Raw genomic sequence first — 13,692 nt, forward strand, 5'->3', positions numbered from 1 at the left:
GATTTCAAAGCCTCGAATTGTTGTCTCAATGATTCAATTTGGCTTTTGAAGTTGTCATCTTCCCTTAATTGGTAGATTCCAGTTGATCGTGGCTTGTCCATAGGACTCGGTCCATTCCATCTGTAGGACTTTTCAGCAGGATCGTCGAGGTACTCGAAAGCTTCATCAGGATCTTTTTGAAGGAATTCGCCATTGCACATCATTTGTACGAATTGTCTTCGTCTGGTTGTGAGACCGTCATAGAAATAGCTTATCAGACGCCAGCTTTCGTATCGATGATGTGGGCATTGATTTATCAAATCTCTAAACATTTCCCAGACCTGATGGAAAGTTTCATGGTCTTTTAGGATGAAGGTAGATATTTGCCTCTTAAGGCTGCTAGTCTTATTGGCCGGGAAATATTTGGCAAATAATTCTTTTGTCATTTCGTCCCATGTTCCGATAGATCTAAACCTTAAGGACTACAACCAACTTTTTGCTTTGTCTGTGAGAGAGAAAGGAAAGAATTTCAATCTCACAATGTTGGTGACATCAGCTCGGTTGTTGAATGTAGCCACCACCTCTTCAAATTCCCGTATATGCACGTACGGACTCTCATTTTCCAACCCATGGAAAGTTGGTAAGAGGTTAATCATGCTAGGTTTGAAATCAAAATTTGGCATATTGTTGGGATACATTCTGCATGAAGGTGTGGCTGTACGCGTAGGATGTAAATAATCCTGTAGCGTTCTTGGTGGGACTTCATCTTGATGATTTACATTATACATGGCATAATACCATTCTTTCAAAGCGTACAAGATAGGGAACCCTTAGTCCCATTATATATCCACAACCGGGTGCAGTTTTCTTACCTTTAGTTCCAAGTGCTTTAATTAGGAAACACGACCCCCGAGCACGATCCTACTCCAAGCCCAAGTGTACACCTAGTCAAAACCATGATAAAGGATTCCATCAATAATTTCATAAGGGTTTCTGGATAGAATTATAGCCTCCTGGACATCGAATTCCACCAAACATGGTAGTGGGATCGATCCCGAGCACCAAATGTTAGGTTCCCACGCTTAAAACTCCAAATGGCCACAAATGCCCTTAAGGGACGCGGCCCCTAAGACCTGCGCCGCGGCCCGTCCCCCAAAACAGAGGCTAGGCCTCTCTGACCACAGACACGCGCCGCGGCCCTGCCACTATGGCGCTGCAGCGCTCCCTCTTCTCAGAGCCCTCCTAGCTCTTCCTTGCTCCGAAGGGCCGCGGCACTCTAGAACAGAGCCGCGGCCCAGCCCCGCGAACCAGAAAAACTACCATTTTTAATATTCAAACCTCACCCAAATCCACCCTAGACCATCCCAATAACAAAACTCAACTATCCAAACATTCTAACATGTTTCCAGCAGCAAAACCCTGCATAAATCTAGTCTAAAAACTCATTAAAATCCCATTTTATTTTATGAAACTCAATAGCCCAAGAACACAAGAAAACCAGTCATAAATGACCAGAATCAAACACTAAAATGAGAATTGGAGTTTTCCTTCTCTTTTGAATCAATTCTCTAAAGGATTCCTGAGCTGACTTCCAAGTTTCAACTTCAATCCAACCCTTCAATATCAAAATCCATAAACACCTCAAAACCCAGCCAAAACACAGAATTTATCACTTTGCACAAAGCTTATATCTTACCTCAGTTCTTGATTGAATTCATTAGCTAAACACAAAACTAATCCTTCAAGACTCCAGCCCCAATCCACTGAATTTCCAGCCACAAATCCTTTGATTTCACTGAGTTCCTTGAGAGAGAAGAAGAGAGGGAGAGAAGAGTCGATTTAGCCTTTTGTTCCATTGCTTTCTAAAGTTTACTTAGCCTATCCTTAGGTACTTATGTCAATCCCAAGACTCGGGGTACCGAAAACGTCCCCAAGGGAAAAATGGTAAAATTCCCCAATATTCCTGCCTAGACTTCCTAACCTCAAATATATCTCCAATTATTTATTTCCTTAACCCAATAGCCGAAATAATCATCTAATACCCAAAATACCCCTTGACTTGCCCCAAATCAAGTACCGGGTCCCGTTGTGACTTTCTCGCTACTTGCTCCCTAGGATGGCCTCGTGCCGAAAGCGGCAAACACATATATCCACATAATAATGTGGGCTTAACAGTTTATCACAAAATCACATTTATGCCCTAACGGGCCAAAATTACAATTATGCTCTAACAACCAAACAGGGCCCGCATGTTTATCCAATACTCATAAACATGCATTTCACATAATCATGCATAACACACACTCCATTAGTTCACATAACTTCCAATCATGCCCTCCCAATACACTAATCAAGGCCCTTAAGCCTTATTAGTAAATTTGGGTCGTTACAACTCCCCCGTCCTTACTATAATTTCGTCCTCGAAATTTACTTGAATACATTAAACAGAAAACCTCATACCTCTGACTATAATTCCAAAGGCCCAACGCCTTATTCTTAATCTTGATAACACTCAAACGTGAGCAGCAATCTTGTTCCACAAGATCTTGCCTAATAACTATACTTCCATTAACCTCTACTTGTATCAAAACCCTGCTGAAACTCCAGAGTCTGTTTAGCTCACAATGATCACTTCATTAACTTACTCTCAATGCCAAAAATATTTATGAGTCATCACCCTTACCAGGGTGAGATCGGCTTATAGGCCCTCGGCCCAATCCTTGTTTCAACCTTAGAATTTCTGTCGAATCGGGAGTTAGAACTTCCCTTTCTTTTCTTGAATAACATACTTTTCCTTGTCTGCACTTATTTGGAGAGATACAAATCTCTCATCCTGGAACTTTGTATTTCAAAGTTAACAATTTTCAAGTTCTTATGTCATTTAAGACAAGCAGACACTCCTTCCTTAAGAGTTCCAACAACCTCTTTAGTTCCCCCGGAACTAATACCAAACCACAGTATCCATTATCTTTCACTTCCTTACGTTGCGTAGTACTCCTTGCTTTTCGTCTTATTAAGCCCTGAGCCGTGTCACCCTTGTTGTACTCTAGCATTCATCACTGTGACTATCTCTTCAAGGATTACACTGTCCTTAGTGTCTCGAGTGTTCACTCACTTAACGTTTAATCCCTTAACATAACTGTTAAGCCCTCAGACTGCTATCCTATCTGCAACCAATCAGAAATTTCAGATTCCCACTCGGTTCTCTTTGTTCTCTGACCCCTTTCCAAAACTTGGAAAACTAATGGATCTCAACTTAGCATTAGCAATGCTCTACCCCATTACTAATTTATACAAACCAAATTATGCTAACTCATTCAGCTGAGTTACAACTTTTTCCCCTGTTCAATCCCTCCGGTACAATATACCCTAGGGAGTGAACGATGTCCATTTAGAATTACCATCTCCATGCCAAACTTCCATTGGATCATTCATCTGATCCTGGTACCCTAACTCATAATACCTTGACAGGGTTCTTCCCTGTTTCCTCCTAACCATCACTTTCGATTTCATTGTCCAAAGGAACACATACCTGCTCATTACCACACACTAAGGCTATGACAGTCTCAATCATTACCTTGTCAAGTCTATTATAACCCATGACGTTCTTTTTAGCTGACACACACTTTTTTCCCAAATAAAAGATTTCCCCCTACAACCAAATCTTTCCCTTGCACAGCCGAGGATTTCCAACAACAACCATCTATCCATTATATTTCACTGAATCTTGGTCATAACGTTATCTTTCTTACAAATGTCCAAATGCTCATTATCTTACTCTATTCATACCCTGCCTACCTACCATTTCCGGTATATCGACCATGTTCCATTTTACCTACCACGAGACGTGATCCATCCTCACATCAGCCTGAGTCTGGGCGTGCCCAACCTGTAATGCACCCTCACAGTATCATATCCTCATCATAGGTTAGGTCCTTTATGCTATCCCTATATACTCAACCATAACACACATATTCCTGCTTCACCAAGTGCTAATCAATTCTTACCCTGTCTTCTGAATTTTTGATCTGACACTATCCATTCGATCTAATCTTCAAGTTATATTGTTCCTCTAACTTTTGATGTAGCTACCTGCGAAGTGACCTATGTGGTAGATGACGCGCTTACCAGTCCTGTTGTGTTTCTTGTCCTTCAGACGTTCTTCAGTAGCTTCTTTGTGACTTCAAACCAAATCTCTTCATACCTGACCCCTCTTCCTCCTGTAGCACTATTCTGAATACCCCTAGCGAGACCAAACTGACACTTCATAGAACCTTACCTTTGACCCTGCTTCCTTAGTGCTAACGTCTTTAGCGTAATAGCCGCTCGCTTCTCACTTTGACTGGAGAGTAATCTGACATACCGCCCATAAACCTGAAGGAGACTTGTCCGTACCACTCTTATACTTCCTGCTTGAAGAACTTACCTGTGTGACTGAAGCTTGAACCAGTTAAGAACCTTTGTTACCAATTACTCACATTCTACTCGGTACAAATGGTAATTCCTTAAATGTCTCTCTCCTTGATCTCCAGCTGGTAATAACCAGATCGTAGATCAATTCCCAGAAATATTGTCCTATTTAATAACTGAGTGTGTAAAACTCTTCATCCTTAACATACAATACCAAAAATTCCCACAATATGATGCTCTGTCTAATCCAAGACCAGATTTCTTCAACTTCTTTAGTAATTCTTTCTATCAACAAGTACCGTCTGCCACATTGTTCCTGATATCAAACCTACCTGTAGTCTAACCTTGAGCACACCCAATCTTTCCTTGTATACCCATCTGAATTTCCTACTGATCATCCTAGTTCCCATTCAGTCCAACTAAAGTACTCCAGATGTTATCCCCTACAATCCACTGTTGTCTCTTAACAAATTAACTCTCATTCTAACTCATCGAGGCTTCCATATTTCAAGCTATATTGCTATCACCACAAACCTCTCTGTTACTTGTGTCCCAATTTCTCTTCTGGAAATGTCTAATACCTTCTCAATAAACACTAACACCTTCAGCCCGTGCAGTACCCTTGAGGCATATTCTCAACATCGAACTCCCCTAGCTCGCTATATAACCAAATACATAAACTATTCCATCAACTGATCATCTTCGAGGAACTAGTCTCAGACTTCTTCTATAGCAAAACATCCTAGTCTTCTGTTTCCCGAACCATGGGAAATCCATCCTAACATATCTATCATTCATATAGAAATCATACCCCCACCTGTTATCCTTCCAGGTGACGTCCTCTGCCTTAGGTGCATACCAAACAATCTCACTGATTCTTGTCACCATCCTAACAACTACCTTTACAATCAAACCCCCTTCTTATCAGAGATTAAGTGCCATAGCACTGCTTGGGGTGCTTCTACCTCGGTTGTCAAAAGTGGGTCCTTACTGAATTCCACCAATGGAAGTATTGTCTTTTGCATCTCCTGCCCTACGAAATTCATGCTCTAACCTCACTTCCCTAAATCACAGCTAACACGACCCTCATTGCCGCCTAAACACAGACGAAGATCTCATACATTGAAGCAACCCTAATACTCCGACTCATACAGGAGTTTGACCTTTAACCAAGCCGTAATTTCCAACTACCTCCACCCGTACCAACCTTCCAAAATGAGTTACCCAACTCACAAAACTCATTGATATATACTATTGTTACCTTATCATTCCAAATTAAGCTTATAAGCCTATTAGTCTTCAGAGCTCAGACTATGCTTTTATAGCCTCTTTTATCAAATCACCATCTTAGTTCTTTCCAACTCATTATAGCCTCATTTATGACCTCTCATCTTCATATCTCCAAGGAAGCTTTGCCCATCCACTAACCAATTCTTGAACAAACCCGAATTTTCCCCCTCAAACCAAAGGTCAATGCCCTCTTTGGACTTCCATTTAATACTTTTTATATGCCTGTATCCTTATATTAAACTAACCCTGGTAATCCTTTTATCAAACTATGCAAAGCAGTTCTTTCCATGAAGAGTCTGCCATTCACCCCTCTAGTCTCTACTATAGGACCCCACAACTTATTCACATACTAGCAAACATCTGCTGCAACTTTCAAGGACAAATGGAGGCTTCCAACCCCAACTATCATCTGCAGCCCCCCTTTGTACACAATGCAAAGCCCACTCACCCATTTTGGCGCAAACAATTTGAATTCCATTTGCCACTGCTAACTAAATCCTTAGCCCTGAGGTTCACACTCCAAACCAAACCACATCCAGGTCCAAATAACCACAATACTCATACACACATAAAGTATAATAAACATTAATTCACAATTCTACGCATTTAGCTACCCAATTTAAGACTACCATGTTTATTCACACTCTATCATGCTTCCTACAAGCCAATAAATAGGCATAAAATATAAATTCAACTTAGGCAGTCACCCACATACAATCGGTATGCAAACCATTATTCAAAGATTCATTCACATGCAATAGCAATGCTAATCAGCACGCCTCAATCTCATCATACAATAATCAAGGGCCAGGCCCTATCAGTTCTCATGCTCCCTATGGTCATACAACATAATACATTCATATTTGAATAAAAACTTAAGCATATAATCTCACATATTCAATTACAGAACCTTGAGTCGAGCTTGTGTTTAGCGGCGAGTGTACATGTCCAGCCTATCTCCAAGAACCCTTAAACCTAGGACACTCTGATACCAAGTTGTAACGCCCTGGATAACCAAGACCATTACACTGTGTGTTTAAAATAGTGCAAGACTTGCTAATCAAGTCATTTGATTAAAAATGTGTATCTAACATTACAAACAGGTTAGGTTTAAAATATTTTGGTTATAAATGAATACTTTTAATTGAAAATACATGTTTGGGACATAGGATCCCAAATTAAGGTTTAAATAACATAATTACAGAATTTCCAAAGCTTATAAATAACCAAGTCACTCTAATGGCAAAATACACGTTTTAGGTTCTCGTTCATGTACAAATCCTCGACCGTGGGACCCGAGCAGCTGACAATGTACACCTCGCCCCCAGAGCTCTCCAACCCATGGTCAACTTTCCTTACCCTTGCCCTTACCTGCACCACGTAGCACCCGTGAGCCAAGGCCCAACAAGAAAACATAACATTTAAGACACAATCACTAATAATACTCAATTATTTCACAAGACATAACCAGGTACTCAACAGAACACAACATTCATCCATTCAACAATAATAATCAACAAGCTAACAATCTGCCATTCAACTAACCAGCATATCATAATAATCATAATAATTACAATCAAATCATATGATAATCAAGGCCGACAACTTAGGTCGCACCCTCTGTTTATCGCACTAACTCCGGCCCACTTAAACATAGCTCAGTGCATAATAAGCTAACCTCAGCTACTAGTGGTTGAGCCACGCCCTGTGCGCATGTGTAGAAGTCCGATGCTCTTAGGCCGCTCGTTTACTATTTACATGGTGTGATACCATCCATTTACATTATACATGGCATAATACCATTCTTTCAAAGCATACAAGATAGGGAACCCTTAGTCCCATTATATATCCACAACTGGGTGCAGTTTTCTTACCTTTAGTTCAAAGTGCTTTAATTAGGAAAGACAACCCCCGAGCACGTTCCTACTCCGAGCCCAAGTGTACACCTAGTCACAACCATGATAAAGGATTCAATCAATAAATGCATAAGGGATTCCGGATAGAATTCTAGCCTCCTGGACATCGAATTCCACCAAACACGGTAGTGGGATCGATCCCGAGCACCAAAGGTTAGGTTCCCACGCTTAAAACTCCAAATGGCCACAAATGCCCTTAAGGGCCGCGGCCCCTGAGACCTGCGCCGCGGCCCGCCCCCTAAAATAGAGGCTAGGCCTCTCTGACCACAGACACGCCCTACTGCCCTACCCCTGTGGCACCGTAGCGCTCCCTCATCTCAGAGCCCTCCTGGCTCTTCCTTGCTCCGAAGGGCCGCGACACTCTAGAACAGAGCCGTGGCCCAGCCCCGCGAACCCAGAAAAACTACCATTTTTAATATTCAAACCTCACCCAAATCCACCCTAGACCATCCCAATAAGATAACTCAACAATCCCAACATTCTAACATGTTTCCAGCAGCAAAACCCAGCAAAAATCTAGTCTAAAAACTCATTAAAATCCCATTTAAATTTATGAAACTCACTAGCCCAAGAACATAAGAAAACCAGTCATAAATGCTCAGAATTCAAACACTAAAATGAGAATTGGAGTTTACCTTCTCTTTTGAATCAATTCTCTAAAGGATTCCTGAGCTGACTTCCAAGTTTCAGCTTCAATCCAACCCTTCAATATCAAAATCCATAAACACCTCAAAACCCAGTCAAAACACAGAATTTATCACTTTGCACAAAGCTTATATCTTACCTCAGTTCTTGATTGAATTCCTTAGCTAAACACAGAACTAATCCTTCAAGACTCCAGCCCCAATCCACTGAATTCCCAGCCACAAATCCTTTGATTTCACTGAGTTCCTTGAGAGAGAAGAAGAGAGGGAGAGAAGAGTTGATTTAGCCTTTTGTTCCACTGCTTTCTAAATTTTACTTAGGCTATCCTTAGGTACTTAAGTCAATCCCAAGACTCGAGGTACCGAAAACGTCCCAGAGGGAAAAATGGTAAAATTCCCCAATATTCCCGCCTAGACTTCCTAACCTCAAATATTTCTCCAATTATTTATTTCCTTAACCCAGTAGCCCAAATAATCATCTAATACCCGAAACACCCCTTGACTTGCCCCAAATCAAGTACTGGGTCCTATTGTGACTTTCTCGCTACTTGCTCCCTAGGATCGCCTCATGCCGAAAGCTGGAAACACATATATCCACATAATAATGTGGTCTTAACAGTTTATCAAAAAATCACATTTATGCCCTAACGGGCCAAAATTACAATTATGCCCTAACAACCAAACAGGGCCCGCATGCTTATCCAATACTCATAAACATGCATTTCACATAATCATGCATAACACACTCCATTAGCTCACATAACTTCCAATTATGCCCTCCCAGCACACTAATCAAGGCCCTTAAACCTTATTAGTAATTTTGGGTCGTTACAGCAGTAGTAATCAGGCTATGTCGTATCCAAAGAGAGGTAAAATACAAGTAAAAAGAAAGATTAGTAAATCAAAAATAATAAACTTTGAAATAATGTAACTTTGAAAAAGAATATAAAAATTAAATAAACAAAATCGAGGAATTATAATCAGAAAGAAAATATGGAAGGCATAAGTTTCATTCATGCAAACATATATATATTTTAATAAAATTGATTCATTCTACTCAACTATAATTCTACACCATTAATTATAGTTGGAAAATATATATAATAAAGCTCACCTTAAAAGATGTTGTTTAATTAAATTATACTAACTTCTAATTTTAAAAACCTATCATATTATATACCTTAGAGTGACAAAATATCAATGGCAGAATGCAGTAAAAAGCATATAATATAACAAATATCCTAAATTAAATTAAGAGCCTAAATTACATAAGAAGAGCATGACTAGACTTATGTAAAAGACACTAATAAATTTAGAATAAAAATTAGAAGAAAATAAATTTAATTGTAACAAAGATATAGAATTGAAGAACAAAATAAAGAATCAATATATTAAAAATATAATGTGAAATATGAACTTCACTATAGCCTTTCCACAAGAGAATTTAGCCTCAACTAGGCATTGTTTTCATTCAAAGAAATGTAAAAGAAAATTAGGAAAATTAAGAAATAAGTTTTTTTCTCTCCAACAATACTCTCTACTCTTCCTTCCACAATCTGATATTTTTTCCTACATTTGGTTCTCTATTTATAGTGGAAATAGGACCCAAAATATCGTGTACAAAAGAGTGGGAAAATGGCTACAAAAACGAATGGAAGTGGAGCAAATGGTGTTTGGTCGTGGGGGACAAGGAGGCCACATGGCAGAAGCTGATTGGCTCGGCAGCTGGTGCGGCAGGAGCATGGAGGACAGCCGCCAGGAGGTGGGACGCGTGGCGTCTCTTGGTTGGCTCATCAGGTGCGACAGGCTGACAAGTGGCAGTGCGTCAGGCGACAGGTGGTGGCAACGTGTCAGGCGGCTCGGCTTTGTCAGCTGGGAGGCTGGGAGGGGACACGTGTCAAGCAGTTGGTGGAGTTGGTACAGGCGTCTCGGCTAGTAGAGACTTGGCTGGACAAATGGCCTGTTGCCACGTGGCAGCATGTGCACTTGCTGAAAGATTGGACTGGGCTCGGTTTTGGGCCTAAGTCACCTTCAAAAATACCACTTGATCATCATTTTTTCAATTATATTTCTTTCTTTCTTCTTTTATTTTCTTTGTGTCAAAATACATTTTATTTCCTGAAAATTAAACACAACTTAAATTAAAATTAATATTTTCTAATATAAATATATGACAATAAATCCATGAAAATATTAATTAAAAATTAATTATTTTTAAACTTTACGACTAATAAAATGATACTTTTGAACACTAACCAACACCCTATACAACAAGATCTACAAGAATCACCACAAAAAATAAAGGACTCAACCATAGATTCTTCCTTTCGAAACCCTAGCTTGGAGATGTGTTCCTTAGCTTTTCAAAACCTTCCTTTGGTGCTCTAAACTCTCAAAACCAAGCCCCAAGTCCCACATGAAGATTTTAAGAAAAGGATTAGGGTATAAAGAAACTTAGATGAGGGACAAGAACATGCAAGCTCACAAAAACCTCTTACCTTGCTTTATTTGATCTCAATGGTGCTCAACATGGAGATCAAACTAGTAGGGCTTCTCTTGAACCCTAGAACATAAGAACAAGGCCATGCGTAGCTTTTAGATCACATGCATGCACAAGGAACCCCAGGGTTTTGGGTTTGAATAAGAAGGAGAAGAATGAATCACAAGAGAGAATTTCACTTACCTTGAACTCGGTTTGCTTAGGGTTGAAGACTACCTTCAATAGATTGTCTACTTGAGAGAGAAAGAGAGAGGAACCAAATGAGAGGGACTGAGAGAGCCTCTGATTTTTTTTTTCAGTGTCATAGGTAAGGGGAAGAGAGTGCCTCAGTTTTGGGGGAAAATGGTAGGGAAAATTGTTTCGAAAAAAAAAAATAACACAACAATTACACCCTTAGCTTGTGAATGGGTAAGACTCTTCCTATTCTCTTTAGGGTATGTGTCCTAGCTCTTAAGAGCCCTAGGACCTAGCCTTCCTACCCACTCCTCTCTCCCTCTACCCTTGAAAATTATTTTTATGCCCTTGCCTATTTTACCTTACATTTAAGGGATCCAAGGGCCCTTTGGGAATTTTGTGCTCTAAATTTTCTTTAACTTTTAACATATAGTTTTTAAATGTCTCCAAGCTTAATTATTTATATTAAATGTGACCCAAAAATAAATTTGTCACATATCACATAATTTTGGTAATTTTATCAAATTGACCAAAATGCCCTTAGAGGCCGAAGTAAGAAATTCTCATTCTTAAGCCCGGTTGATTGGAATTCAAACCTCAATTAATTTTTCTTAAACTTAATGGCTCGACTATAAAGTCTTCGTTTCTAGACATAATTAATATTTTTATGCCATAGAATTTCCTATTTTATTTAATCCGAGATTTTTCTCCCATTAGTGTTTATTCCTTGGTCTGAGACCAATCATTCTTTGCAAAAAGCTAGATCCATTAACGGATCATTACAACTGCTATAAAATTCAGTAATCATCGCAAATTAATATAATATATTTTATCAAAATAATATTTCACATAATTCTTCACTGGCTCCAACCGGCTACTAACGGGTGTTCAAAACACGAGATGTTACATGTCGGCTAGGTGAGTGGAAAAGGAGAGATTTCTTTTCCCATTTAGATTTTAAAATTCAATAAATTAATTAGACCATTTTTGCAAAATTGGGTATGTAAATGGTGTTGGAAATAGTGCCCCTGAAGAAATTGTAGTTAACAAATGTTTTAAATGAAAAAAATAATTGAATTGAATTATTATATATATAGACTATGTCCAATATTAGGTTGATAATATTAAGTAAATATCATAAATTCCAAAGTTTATCTATGTGGTCATAATCTCATAATGGTATGAGAGGATCTAGATTAAGATAATAAATTTGAAACAGTTTGCAATAAAATAAAGTTATGGAATCTTTAGATTAATTACTGCGAGTACGGTTCGCTAGTGACCAAGATCCGGGACACTAGTGTAGTAAGACACTTTAGTGAATGTACTTTATATATAGTGATATATAGAACTATATTAGATATCATTTGTTAATATGTGTTTAAACACTGTTTCGTAGTATTAATCAAACACATCAAACGATGATCATATACACAATGATCTTAATCTTGAGGTTATTATGAACTCCTATATATGTCATCTGATCCTTTGATTCATGTGTTAAGATTTTTCTGAATGATCAGACAAAGAACAATTATTTTGGGGACTCAATGATATATATGGCTGGGGACATAGTTTAACAGATATGAAATCTATACCATCTTATAAATTGAATAATGGTTCCCTATTGGGTTGACTTTTGGAACAGAAAAAGTTATGAGCTCTCACGTCACAAACTTGTTGTGACATAACCTTCACTAGTAAAGCCAATGGTACACAAGAAACAAGATATAATTAAAAGGGTCAAAAGGTAAATTTATTCCCTTTTAATTATGAACCATTAATAGAGGATTAAAGTTGTATGTAATGATTATCTCAATGGACACTTTAATCTTTAGTAAAGTACTCTGTAAATATATGTCTATAATTATCTAGAGTTCAATCTCATATTTATAGTAGAGTAATCATGAGATTAATAAATATAATTATTTAATCAAAGAGATTTGATTAATAATCTAATATTTATTGGAGCATGATATTATAGGTTCATAGGTCCCCAGGGTGGCTCTATCAACACCATATCAAGGTAAGAGTTGATACAAGGGTAAAACTAGAATTTGGAAATTTGAGAAGAATTTTATTCTTCGGGTCAAATATAAAATTATATGATAATTGAAGTTGAATAATTAATTATTAAATTTTAAATAATATATTTATTTATTTTAATATAGAATTTCGAAATATATATAAATTAATTAATTCATTTTTGAAATTAATTATTTTATTTGAGTGAGAGAAAATAAAATTGGTAAGTCAAAATAGTTTTGATTTATTGAATTTTAAAAAGATGATGATAATGATGATCCTCAATTTGAATTTTGGATTTTGAATTTAAAATTTAAAATTTAAATTTTGAAATATGGTTGTGATCTTTTCATTAAAAAGATAATACCATATTTTGTGGAAGGATTGATTTTAATTAAATAAATAAATAAAAAAATACAATAATCCCTGAAAGAGAATACTGCTACATGCATGACACAGTCCAGGGACTGTGCCATGCGTGTAAGAGAATACTAATACAGTATCAGTATTATTTTTATTTAATTAATTAATAATTTGAAAATAAATTTGTTCAAATTTGGTAAGTTAGATATTAGCTAAATCAATTCCTTTCATCATTATGATTGTATTATTATATTACTATTATTATTATGAATAATAAGCTAATATATAATCTATATATATTATGTGATAAGAAGAAAAAAGAGAGTGGTAATTTCAGAAAAAGTTTCAGAATTTTTTAGACAAGAGATTGTCATCTTCTTATTTTATTCTA

General features: G+C 37.7%; 1 non-coding gene across 1 annotated transcript; it reads left to right on the forward strand.

Moving 5' to 3' along the window:
* Positions 1 to 270: 270 nt before the first annotated feature.
* On the forward strand, positions 271 to 377 carry LOC133833767 (small nucleolar RNA R71). Its single transcript, XR_009893129.1, has one exon. It is a non-coding gene; the product is annotated as a small nucleolar RNA R71 (small nucleolar RNA).
* Positions 378 to 13,692: the final 13,315 nt, after the last annotated feature.

The sequence above is a fragment of the Humulus lupulus genome, chromosome 4, assembly GCF_963169125.1.
Source record: "Humulus lupulus chromosome 4, drHumLupu1.1, whole genome shotgun sequence".
In the NCBI taxonomy this organism is placed as follows: domain Eukaryota; kingdom Viridiplantae; phylum Streptophyta; class Magnoliopsida; order Rosales; family Cannabaceae; genus Humulus; species Humulus lupulus.